The following is a 13320-nucleotide window of genomic DNA, read 5'->3' on the forward strand; positions in this document are numbered from 1 at the left end:
TTTAATTTTAATAATTTTAGAAAGAACTAGCAACAGTGGAATTAACAATACATAACTTCTAATATGCTGTCAAAACCAGTAACACAAACTATCAAGTAAGAACCCAGGAAAATGAGTGAAGGCAAAAACTAGTAGAACTCATTTTGTAAGCAACTTATCTGTCAAGCAGCATTTGACACGAGAATGAGGGTTTTGTGGGGTTTTGTTCAACGTCTTTTAGGATTTAGATGGGTTTTTATAATTAGTTGGGGGCCAGGTAAATGCTATTAGAAATGCTGTGGGGGATTATTAAGTACTTTTCACCCCATTGACATTCACGTGCTCAATGCGTTCACATAGCTTCTGGTTATTTTAAAGGAAAATTCCTTGTCACAGACTATTCTGCATTCTCTTACAAGGTTTTTTTTTTTTTTTAATTTATTCTAGTTCACATTTCCCACTGTTTTCCTTCTCCCTTGACAGCTCTGTTTGACTGTCACTCAGAATTCTATACAGTGCCGAGGGTGTTACAAAAGTTGACTTGTTTAAGATAAATGAGCCCCTGATTGTAGTACAAGAAGCCAGTTGCTAGGGCATGTTTTCTTCCATAGTCTTTTGTTTTGAATTAAATCATTCAGATGCTTCTTTTCTTATTGAAAAATTGTTCGTTTCTAGGTGAATCTCTTAAAATATCGTTTTCATTATTGAGTATGCTCATATGGAAGATCAAGGTGGAAATACTGATTTATTAAAAACTTACACTTGTTTGGCAACTCTATCTGAATGCAGAGTCATTAAGAAATCTGTGATCATCTGTATACGTCCAGAAACAACAGCTACAGCTATTGAAAGAATTGTTTTTCTTTAATACCTATCCATCCCAAACTATTGCTTTTTAAAACAGACAGCTTAATGATTGAGACTTGAAAAGAAATATATTGATTCTGTAAAATTTCTCTACAACCAGCCATGGGTTTTTCGTTTGTTTGTTTTTTAGCTATTGATTTTTTCTCATTGAGATTATATTCATGTAACATAAAATTCATCAGTTTTACTATTTTAAAGCATACAATTCAGTGGTTTTTAGTATGTTCAAAAAGTTGTGCAACCATTACCACCATCTAATTCCAGAGCATCTTCATTCCCTTAAAAGAAACCTTGTGCCCATTAAGCAGTAACTCCCCATTCTTCCCCGAGCTCCAACCCCTGGCTATGACTAACTTACTTTGTCTTTATGGATTTGCCTATTCTGGACATTTCATATAAAAAGAATAATATAATATGTGGTCTTTTTTGTCTGGCTTCTTTCACTTAGCATAATGTTTTCAAGGTTCATTCATGTTGGAGCATGTATCAGGACTACATTCCTTTTCGTGGTTGGATAATATTTCATCGTATTGATATATCATTCCTCAGTTGATGGACATTGGGTTGTTTCTACTTTTTGGCTGTTATGAATAATGAATAATGTTGCTATGAACATTCATCTACAAGGTTTTGTGCAGACATATATTTTCAATTCACTTGGGTATATATTGAGGACAAGAATTGCTGGGTCACATGGTAACTCTCTGTTAAACTTTTTGAGGAACTTTTGGACTATTTTCCACAGGAGCAGTACCATTTTACATTCCCACCAGCAATATATGAGGGTACCAATTTCTTAATTTCATTTTCGAATTGTTCATTCCCAGCCTACAGAAATACAACCAATTTTTGTATATTGATCTTGTGCTCTGCAACTTTGCTGAACTTGTCCATCAGCAATAATAGTTTGTGTGTGTGTGTGTGTGTATTCTTAAGGGTTTTCTAAATGCAAGATCATGTCATCTGTGAGTACAGAAAGTTTTATTTCTTGCTTCCAATCTAGATGCTTTTATTTCTTTTTCTTGCCTAATTGCCCTGTCTAAGACTGCTAGTACAATACTGAATAGATGTGGTGATAGCAGACCTCCCTGCTTTATTCCTGATCTTAGGGGGAAAGCGTTCAGTCTTCCACCATTACGTATGATGTTCAACGTGGGGTTTTCACGGGCGCCCTTTATCATGTTGAGTAAGTTCCCTTCTATACTTAGTTTGTTGAGCGTTTTTTCTTTTTAATTAAGAAAGGATGTTGGATTTTGTCAAAAACTTTTTCTGTATCCATTGAGATGGTCATGTTGCTTTTATCCTTCATTTTATTATTATGGTGTTAACATTGGCTGATTTTCTGATATTCAACTGACTTGGAATTTTAAAATATATAGTCACCTAGCTTTTTACTAGAATAAAATTTTATAGCCAAGAATATACCACTCTTCTCTATCCTTATTAGGGAAGTATAACTGCTCCTTCTAATAGTTTGAAAAAAATAGTGCATCCATCATGGCTGGGTTAGCAATGTCTAGACAAAAATATTTTAAGGTTTTATTTTGACTAAAAAGCAAAATTAAACTTCCATAGTACGAAGGTTTTGAGGGATTTGAAAAAAAATCTTTTTGTAGATGTAGTACAATAAATTAAGTGGAAATACAGTATTATTTATTATCTTGAGGGATAGCTGATGTATTAAGGAAGATTATCTCTTAATATTTATAACTTTCACCATTCTGCTTTTCAATTTGTGTAAGATGGCTACACGAGGTATTGAAATATTGTAAAAAAGCTATTTGTTATAAGATACCTTTGTGCTATAGAAGCTCTTTGGTCTCTGAGCAAGTTTGATTGGAATAATTTATTCCCGAAGGTTGAACATTTTAAACTTCATAATGATCTATTATTTAATATCTAAAACACAGGAAGCTTTCCTAGATATGTACTGCATGAAAACAGTTTAATTTCCTGGCAAAGCCATCCAATCCACCATAATCCGAGGAAACTGAAGAAATAATGTAAGTGGAATGAATTCACACATCTCTTGTGACATCAGGTCCTTTAGCAACAAAAATGTAACATGTAGCATAAAATTAATTTAGTGGCATATGTTTAGTTACTTTATAAATGTTTTGGTTGCTATTTTAATTATAAACCAAGTGTTTTGTGGTTGCACTGTTAAAGTTTTTTATATTAAGAAAAAAAGAAATAAATTAAGGTTGGAATGGCATTTTAAAACTGAAATTCAATATATACGAAATAGAAATGAATTTCTACTATAATTTTTTCTGTTCAACTCAGTAAATCACATTAAAAAGTTCCAAAAGATTTTATGTCACTCATACCCTGAAAAATATTTTACGAAAAACAATGGCAACATCAGGACTGATACCACTATGTGTTTCTTCTTAGCCTCAATTTTCAGAAATCCAATAATTGAAAAGAAGTACTGAAGATAAGTCAGTTATTCTCCAAAGAAATGTGACGCTGGGTCAAAGGTGGAATAATCAGTCTTACTCTCCTAGTATTTGTACCATTACATTTATTTATGAAGCATGTGTGAAGGTATTTTCTTTCCTCTAATGTGACGTTAAAATATATTATTAGTCTTTATCTTACTGCTTTAATAAGACCACAATAATCATCACAGTGAAAAAAACAAGCACCTTAATGTACATGAAACTCTACTGAAGATTTCTTAGTTTCTTTTCTTAGCATTATGTGGATAAATGTGACAAAGAGGGAATAAATTTTGGAATTAGAGAGATAGGGTTCCTAATCCCTGCTCTCAATAATCTTGGGCATGTTCCTTAATAACAAGACATAGTTTCCTACCTATAAAATAAGGTATAAAAAAAAAAAAATCCAGCCCCATATATTTGTTTGAGGATTAAAAGAGAAAATATGCAGGTGAGTGACAGAGTCAATCAAGAATCTTCATTAATATTAATATTATTATCTGAAAGGAATCTCTTATTTTAAAAATGCCATTAATTCATTCATTCATATATTGATGCAGGATTTTTTAACCTGTTATATGTTAGACATTGTGAATGCCCCTGTATTTGCCATTAAAGAAGCAGATAGGTTAGGAGATAGAGAAGGTTGGACATGTAAATAATTACAATATAGTAAGGTAAATTTTTTTTTTCTGCTTTACCTCCCCCAACCCCCCCCCCCCATACACAGTTGTATATCTTGGTTGCATGTCCTTCTAGTTGTGGGATGTGGGATGCCGCCTCAACGTGGCCTGACGAGGGGTGCCATGTCCGCGCCCAGGATCCGAACCCTGGGCCGAGGCAGCAGAGTGCGCAAACTAAACCACTTGGCCACGGAGCCGGTCTCGTGAGGTAAATGTTTTGATCAAGAGAAATACAGGGGACTCTGGGAGACCTGAGGAATGACTGGGGTTTTGTGTCAAGACCACTAATAACCCAATTGCTTGGCAAAATAGGCTGTAGTTCCTGGCTTTGCATATTAGTGAGGTGAGGTGGCAAAGTTTGGAACCCATGTATTTTCACTATTCCTACTCCTGTGTAATTCCACAGAATTAAGTTCTCTTTTTATTATATATGAGAATTGAATTAACTTGTGAATGAGAATTAAAAGATAAATATGTTACAACTCCATCTTTAGCCTCTATTCAGCATATGGAAATATTATGATCCCATGTTCTTTTTAATTTTAATGTCTACCAGGGCGTTATGTGGGAAACAATGAAACCACTGCCCTTCAGGAATTCTAAGAGCTGACCCAGCCAGCTAAGTTACATGTCGTAATGGTGCCCTTAGAGACGCAAAAATAAAAGACAAAGGACACTTGATCAGTGTTTACTCTTACGAATTTCATAATTGTTTGCATTATATGTAAAATTTTAATAGTGGAACAAATGTAATCATTTTTTCCATTTCTAATATGTGAGCCGAAAGCTAAAAATATATTTTAGGTTTTGAAACCACAGTTTTCTCCTTCTATCTAAACAGCTAGAGAGAAGAGTTAAAAAGATATCAGAATTCCATGACTAAAAATAATCTTATTATGAGTTAACAAATACTCTAGTCCTATATCCCCACATATGTACTCTTTAATTCCATTAAAATATTTACATTGCTAAGACATAATACACCAGTTGTTCTAATTATAGTATTAAGGGTTTGAATGCCAAGATTAACAGACCTTGTTTTCCTCACAATTTGAAATGGCTGCGAATTTTCTCTTTTTTGTGGAAGAACTAAGATATATTTACACACGTGTGTGTGTGTGTCTATTTTAACCTTATATGTCTGGTCACTAAAAATTCTTGTAAGAGGGAATAAGGGCTTAAATTACATCTTATCTTCTACCAAATGTAATTGTTTTAGGACAAATTGAAGTACATTTCCAGCTCTTACAAAATTGGCAAGGCACAAATGAAATACCATAGAGATATGAGACCTGGGGTGGCGAACCAGAAGTGAGATCTTTATCTGTAACTTCAGCTTTTCTCTTTCCATGTAGCTTCCTCCTCCCCCACCCACCCCAGCCCCTACCATTATATTAGCAGTGAAACTCGGAGACTGGGCCTTCTAGACCCAGAGATCTCACAGCTATCCACAGGATGGAACCAAAAATGCTATACTGACAAGGAAATATTCATAACAAAATGTGCTGTGAGATATGCCTTGAATATCTGAGGAGCACTTTTTAGTAAGAAAAATGTCAAATTTAAGTTGCTTCTTCCCAAATTTATAGGACTAGCAGCTCAATCCTGTTAAAAACCCCTCATTTTTGTATCTTCACAATGCTCCAATTTTGACCTAAATATAGATGTGTTTCATTTCTGCAAAGCACGTTCATGAAAAGTTGAATAAACAAATATTACATTTTGGAGAATCAATCTTACTTTTCTATTGGCTTATATTTCACCTTTAGAGATGTCAGCTCTGACACCAACATTTTAGCTTTCAGGTATTTTTATCCTTTAACATCTCTGTGAAATAGTCAAAGGCCTATAAATAAATATTTAAATGTTCTGGGAATTGAAAGAACCCAGCAGGGAATTCTTTCATGAGTATAAAAAACATTTTGTAATGCGTCTAGATTTGAAGTATTCTGGTTCCCTAATCATCAAACAAAAAGAGTAATCTCAGGCAACTTTGGCCTTTAAAAGAAAGTATGTTACTCTCTATAGAGAAAAAATATGGCTAGATTCATTGGGAAGTTTTACAGTCAAAACACTAATAATTTCCAGCCATGAACATATTTCACTGCCTTGCCCTTCTACTAGGAAACATACGGTAGTAAATGAAGTATAATCAACATTCTGTACACATTCCACGGCATCTGTAGTTACTCATTGCCAAGGGACTACTGGCAAAGCTATACCATAATAACACAGGAACACTGAAACAGGAAGAGCAAGACTTTCAAATGGATTGAGGATGGTCTCACACTAACTGTATCCAATTGGCAGGGTTTATATTTTGTTAAGATTGGGAGTAGAACATTGTGCCCCCTTTGGTGATAGGATTACCCATTCCTCCAAATGTAACGTGACAAGTAAATGATCAGGATTGCTGCTGCCTTTCATCAGCAGTGGATATGACTGAGAGCTGGAGATGGAAGTAAACTTTGGTAATAAACAAAACCAAATATGGATATATTTGGTTTTAATGCCCATATTTGGTTTTATCTCTTCTTTACCCATATCTCTTTCTAATAAAACCAAAGATGCCCATCAAAGGTGATGTGTATCCCCCCACAAGATGATCACTTATTATTATTTACTTTGTAGATAATCCAGACTTATTGCTTTCACTGTTTCTTTCTTCCCTTTGGTCCATTTCATTAGTTGTTGAATGGAAGAGAAGAGAGAATCAATGATAATTTCTGGTTCCATATTAAAATGCAGATGACTTAGGTAGCTTACCTAGCCCTATAAAAAGAGTCTTTATAATACTTTTTTTTTTCTTTTAAAGATTGGCACCTGAGCTAACATCTGTTGCCAATCTTCCTTTTTTTCCCTTCTTCTCCCCAAAGCCTCCCAGTATATAGCTGTATATTCTAGTTGTGGGTCCTTCTAGTTCTGCTATGTGGGATGCGGCCTCAGCATGGCTTGATGAGCGGTGCCATGTCCACACCCAGGATCCGAACCAGTGAAACCCTGGGCCGCCGAAGCAGAGTGTGCAAACTTAAACACTTGGTCACGGGGCCAGCGCCAAGAAGAGTCTTTTTAATAAGAGTTTTTTCTTGGTAGCCTATTGGGGGAGGAGGTGGGGTAGGAACAACTCAGTGTGGACTAATTACTCTATCACTGTGACTTCAAGCAAGTAAATTAATCTCTCTCTACTTCAGTTGCCTTTATTTGCAGAACAGAAATAAAAATCCCTAACTTCCAGGGATGTCGTAAGGGTCAAGTGAAACAACGCCTGGGAAAGTGCTTCATAAAATATAAAGCAGTAAGTCTTCGGTGGTGGGAATGCTCTTCGCTCTCTCGTGTCATTTCCCTCCTTGCTCACTTTAGATTCCATGGGCCACCATGATAATCAATCCTCTGAGCCCACCCCCCTCTCCCTTGCCCCTTCTGTCCTTTCTCTCCTCTTTTTTCTCTGTTCTTGACATAACGTCAACCCTGTTCAGATCTAAGTCTTTAACAGCACAACAATAGCCAAAAGAGGCTGAGCTTTGGTGTCTGACAGGCAAATTTAAACTGTGGCTCTACCCTTTCTTAACTTTGGGGAAGTCGTTTAACATTTTCAAGCCTCACTTTCTCATCTATGAAAGAAAATGATGGTGATACATCGTCTAGTTGTTGTGAAGATTAAACTCAATGACATTTCTAGCATGTTAGCACAAGACCTGGCACATGGCAAGCATTCAATAAGTGGTAACTATTAGTAGTATTTATAATCCATGATGATTATTTTTTTCAATGCTGAGAAGACCTAAGACTAATTTACAGATGTTCATTTCAAACATGAATGTATGTTTTGCTATATAAAAATGTGTTAAAATTCTGATTAATATTCTTATTTAATAACTTTATTGGTTGTTTTTAAACCCATGGTTCTTTTACTTAATACCTTGAAGAGGCGAGAGCTTTCTAATGATTATTTTTGGCTTATTCACAGTACAGTAAAGAATTTTTAAAAAGAAGATGAAACCATGGTCTTAAATCCGTTCTGAATTGATGAAACATGCCATGTGAGATGTGCAAACATAAATACATGAATAAATGCATTCAGGTTCAGATGAGAAAAACTTTTGTAATGAAACTATATGAATGATTCTAAAACCTGCCTTACACAGCTAGGCAGCTAACTAACATTTTCCTCAAACCCACAGGTCTCAATGTTTGCTCTTAGATTTAAAACATATCAGTCAAAGTACTGACACTCTTTTCTATTGAGTTTCTGATTACAAAAGAAAAATCCACCTTTCCAAGTGTACCTCAAGGCATTTAAACAATTCTCCCCGTATTCTAAGGCTTCTGTGTTATTCAGTGGATGATATTTTAGTAAAACCATGAAACTCTCCATGTTCCTTCTTTTTACCACCCATCATCCAACAGCTGTAAAATCACCAGCCGCTAGGAAAAAGACAACTAAATCAGTCTTCTCCAGCTGCAAAGAGGGAAAGCTTAAGATCTCCTCTTCACATAATTTCTGGGATCCCAGCAGGCTGGAGTCAAAGTAGTTTTCCTTGCCACAAGACCCCTAGCCTTGAACACATGTCAAACAGCACATAAGCTATGACTTATTTTTGTTGTTATTGGGGAAGAAGTGTATCTGGGAGAAGTAGTGGAAGTGGCTGCAATAATACAATATAATAACAGCGGTGTAAGGAGTGTCTACCATATCCCAGACACTGGCTGTCATATTATTTTAATCCTCACAATAACTATATAAGGTAGATACTATCTTCATTTTATAGGAAACTGAGGTTCAGTGAAACTGAGTAACTTCGTAAACGCTGTGGTGAGTCAAACTCAGGTCTATTTGACTCCATGCTGGGGTCTTAATCACTGTGCTGTTTTGCCTTCCAGTAAAATGAACAGATGAGGAAAAATTGAACTGGTGAAGGATAAATAGAAATGGATCTGGGAAGAAGGGGAAACATGGAAAAGATGGTACTACTTTAAAAGACACAGGAGGAGTGTTTTAAGGTAAATGAGGCTGCCCACTTGTACCCCACTTCATGCCTTTTCCTATTCCCTTCTCCCAAAAAAGGAAAATGACCCCTTTTAGCTTAGGAAACAGACTAAGGGGTAGGCCTGGTGGTGTAGTGGTGAAGTTTGTATGCTCTGCTCCACGGCCCAGGGTTTGAGGGTTTGGATTCTGGGCGTGGACCTGCATACTGCTCATCAAGCCATGCTGTGATGTCCCACCTATAAAATAGAGGAAGACTGGCACAGATGTTACCTCAGGGCCAATCTTCCTCACCACAAAAAAGAAAAGAAAAGAAAAGAAACAGACTAAGTGTCATTTCCATTAACTTCTATCATCAGCCATCCAAAAGTCTAGCCCACAAAATCAGATTCATTAATTATTCATCCTCACAATATAAACTGCAGATAAATTGGCATAGTCTATAAAGCAGCAGCTCTCAAATTTTAGCAAGCACTGGAATCACCTGAGGGCTTGTTAAACACAGCTTCCTGGGCCCCATCTCTAGAGTTTCTTATTCAGTAGGTCTGGGGTAGGGCTTGAGAATTCGTAATTCTAACAAGTTCCCTGGGGATGCTAATGCTGCTGGTTCAGGGACCACACTTTGAGAATGACTGCTATAAAGAAAAACTGTGCTAAAGAAAGTTCGATTCCTATCCGCATACCCATGATGAGCTGACTAGTGAAAGAACAGCATTTCTTAAGAGGTTATCCTTCCATCCTGCAGGCACAATTTGTGAATCCAGTTTTTGTAGCTGCATAGGTATAATGAATGGTGTTCACAGACACACAAATGTGGGAGGACAATTGACCTTATGGCCATATTCTTAATGAGGAAAAAGACTATGCCTTTTTTTTTTTGGAAAGTGGTTGAGAAATTATTGAGTAAAGATAGGAAAACATGGCTAAACTTTGGGTGGTTATAATATTGATGAAAATAATGTCTTGGATGCATGTGAGAATGATCTAAACATGATATGAAATAATTCATAGTCCTCTTTAACTAGGAAATACACCTGAATGAGTTTCAATAAAATAATTGAGAGCTATTTGGTTTTTCATCTGTCACCTCACAAACTGACATTTTCCTATGCCCACGCTATTCTCACACTTGCACATTCTAAGTTAGCTACTGATGTCAGTTAGATGCAGTATTTGGATAGCTTATCCTGCAAGAGATTTTCTAACTTTTTTTTTCCAGGAGGATCTTATCCCACTGATAAATGTATCAACACGATCCCAAGTGATTGCCTCCTTCTTGACAATAGAAAGTCTGCAAATTCTGGAGGGAAATTTGAACTGGTGGTAGGGAAAATTGAACTGAGAAGCATTTCTGTAGGACTGAGCAGGGGCTGGAGACCTAGAAAGCACCAGCTGAACATTTAATCAAGACTTCCCCGTCTATACCACATCCTAATGATACTAACATTTGCTATTTTACCAACTACCCATGTAACTTCTACTTAGGGCATCTACTCCCTAGTTAGCCAAAAAACCAAAACAACAACAACAACAACAACAAAAAAGGAAATGAAAACGTCTATGCTTTTAATGTGGAATTTGCTCAGGTAAGCAATCATAGTAATAAAAACATCACCTTCATAAGAGGCAACCATTTCCAAATTTAATACCAGCTCTTTATAATCCATAAAAAATATACATAAAAATAAAATGCACCTAAGTTTAGAGATGGGAAAAATCTCAAACCAGAAGCACTCACATTTCCAACCCTAAGCCTCTGCTGGTCCAATTGCTTATGGCTTTTTTTTTTTTTTTTTTTTAAGGGAGTACAGCCAGCAAGGATTCTCATGCAACTGGATCCCTGGAGGCCAACATAGCTTTGGCCAGTTAGCCTGCTTCCTGCCCCTCACCTGGCCCAGCACCAGGTTTGACTTGGTCTTGCCTGGTTTCGGGACATGCTGCAGTCACAGCACCAGGGATACCACCAGTCCTGCAGAGGTAGAGACCCATACGAAAACCGGGTAGCAGGATGTCACAAAACTAGTATTATTTTAAAAAGAAATTGCTTCCCATTTCAAAGCAGCCTGAGATTAGCAAGGAAATGAGGTTTCCATCCTATAGGGTCTTCTAGGATGAAGACTTCTCATTCTGACATCCTTTTGAAATGGAAAAACACAACTATCTAATCCCCTTTACTTGGCTATGCAGATCCTCTTTATAGGTTGATTGGGTTTTTTCCCCTTATTTTGGGGGGGTTTATATTAACTTTATTGTAACAGAGAAACCAGAATGCAATAAGTCTACATGATTAGAGGCTGGCACTGTGAGCAAGTGGTTAAGCTGGCACACTCTGCTTCAGCAGCCCAGGGTTTCTCCAGTTCGGAGCCTGGGTGCAGACACAGCACCGCTCATCAGGCCATGCTGAGGCAGCGTCCCATACAGCAGAACAAGGACATACAATTAGAATATACAACTATGTACTGGGGGTGCTTTAAGAAGAAGAAAAAAAAAGAAAAAAAAAGATTGGCAACAGATGTTAGCTCAGGGCCAATCTTAAAAAAAAAATGTCTACGTGATTAGAGCAGATGGAGGTTATCTTTCTGAAGGGTGAAGCCTAAGCCCAGCTGGCAGCTCATAAAGGTTAAAAACAAAGCCAAGAGCATCCTCTTTCCTGGTTCTACCCTGCATTGCCTGACCTATTATGTGAGGTGAGTGACTGCACAACCTCACTGAACGAAGGTACACGGTCCAATCAGGCAGAGGCAACATCCTGAGAGGAGACAAGTAAACAATCATTAAAGAGGATGCTGAAATAAGATGCAGTTGCCTACTCTCTGCTATTCTTTGCCAAGAAAGGTGAGGGTATGGGATGAGCAGTAAATTACATTTTTCATTCTTCAAATAAGTAAATCCCGATAGGATGGGGTTGATGGCCAATCAAGCAATAGAATAGGATGAAAATCTAGGCTAGTTATACACCTTCACGCCTAAGGAAAAGAACAGCAGTGCAGGTGGAGAACTCCTGGGTCAGCCTCTCCACCTGTTCGGGCTTTACCCCTGTGAAACAAAACCTGCCAATCTGGTCAGGGATGCGCTGCCTGTCGTGGGAGCACCCTTCTTCTTGAGGTTGGAGACCAGCTGAGTTCTCATGCTAATGATGTGGTTGGCCCTGACGTTCAATTCTTGCAACCATTGTTTCCACAAATCCAGCTGTCAGAATGGTTGAGGCAATCCAGGCCCCTTTGAGAAGAGGGTTGGAATACGTGGAACGGATCAAGATCTTCAACTCTCACTCCACCCTTTTGGCTTCATCAGCATCTTCGCAGACCACAGTGAAGGCTCCCACACAGTCACCATATAAGTCCACGTTCTTGGCAAAGGATTGGAAGAGACAAATATTAATGCCCTCTTCAATGAAGTGGCGCACTGCCCAGGCAGCCTTGTTACCATCACCACCGGCAAAGCCTTGGTAGGCCACGTCAAAGAACGAAAAGAGATTCTGTTTCCTCACTACCGTTGCTATTTCCTTCCACTGCTTAGAATGAGGGTCCACTCGCCTGGGATTGTGGACATGGTCATGCAGGAGAAAAACACTTTGCTCTGGCATTTTTAAAGTGTCCTTCATAGCACTGTGAAGTCAAAGCTACAAGTCTTGGGGTCACAGTATCAATAACCATGTAGCTGCATCCAGCGTCCCTGAGGATGGGTGTATGATTTTCCCAGGATGTTTGGGCAGAAAGACATCTCGGCTGAACTTTAAAAATCTTTGCAGAAAACTGGCTGCGGTCCTTAGGGCCTCAGTTCCAGAAATGGTCTGCACAGTGACATACTGGTCACTTTTCAGCACTCTGCTGTTCTCACCCAGGGCTAATTTTGCAGAAACCTTACAAAATTCAGCCAGTCTCACAATGGACAGGTATTCTTTGTCTATTTTTTTGCACCAATCTGGGCCTCTGCCTTCCGGAAGCTAGGGATCATGTAAGGCTTTCCATTATCATCGCAGTAGGCACCACCTCCTAGATTCATCTTTTTGCTGTTGGTGTCTCTCTTACAGGTTCCTGTGACTCCTAGGATGGGATCTGGGGGTCCCATCTCCCACCGAGATGGATCTGGCAGAGGTTGCCACAGCGAGGCCTGGGTGGAGGGCGGCAGGACCCCAGACAGGATGCAGCCAGAGCACTGCAAGGCCATGGTGGGCAGCAAGCATGCAGCGGGTAGTGGCAGAGTGAAGCAGACGGCCAGCAGGCGCAGACCCGGAGGCTCGGGCTCATGGATTGACAGTTTTCTTGCTGGCAGAAGATTGTACAGAATTCTTGTATTTCAAGACTTTTGCAAAAGTCTCATAACTTGGGGTAATTATCCCTTGTTGCATATAGCAGAACAA

General features: G+C 38.2%; 1 protein-coding gene and 1 pseudogene across 4 annotated transcripts in view; both read right to left on the reverse strand.

Annotated features, from left to right (window-relative positions):
- The window catches only part of NTN4 (netrin 4), a 111392-nt gene that overhangs the window by 57177 nt on the left and 40895 nt on the right, over positions 1-13320 (reverse strand). The window lies entirely within an intron of this gene.
- Positions 11770-13273, reverse strand: LOC106837259 (aspartate aminotransferase, mitochondrial pseudogene; annotated as a pseudogene).

Source organism: Equus asinus, chromosome 4 (assembly GCF_041296235.1).
Source record: "Equus asinus isolate D_3611 breed Donkey chromosome 4, EquAss-T2T_v2, whole genome shotgun sequence".
NCBI classification, from domain to species: domain Eukaryota; kingdom Metazoa; phylum Chordata; class Mammalia; order Perissodactyla; family Equidae; genus Equus; species Equus asinus.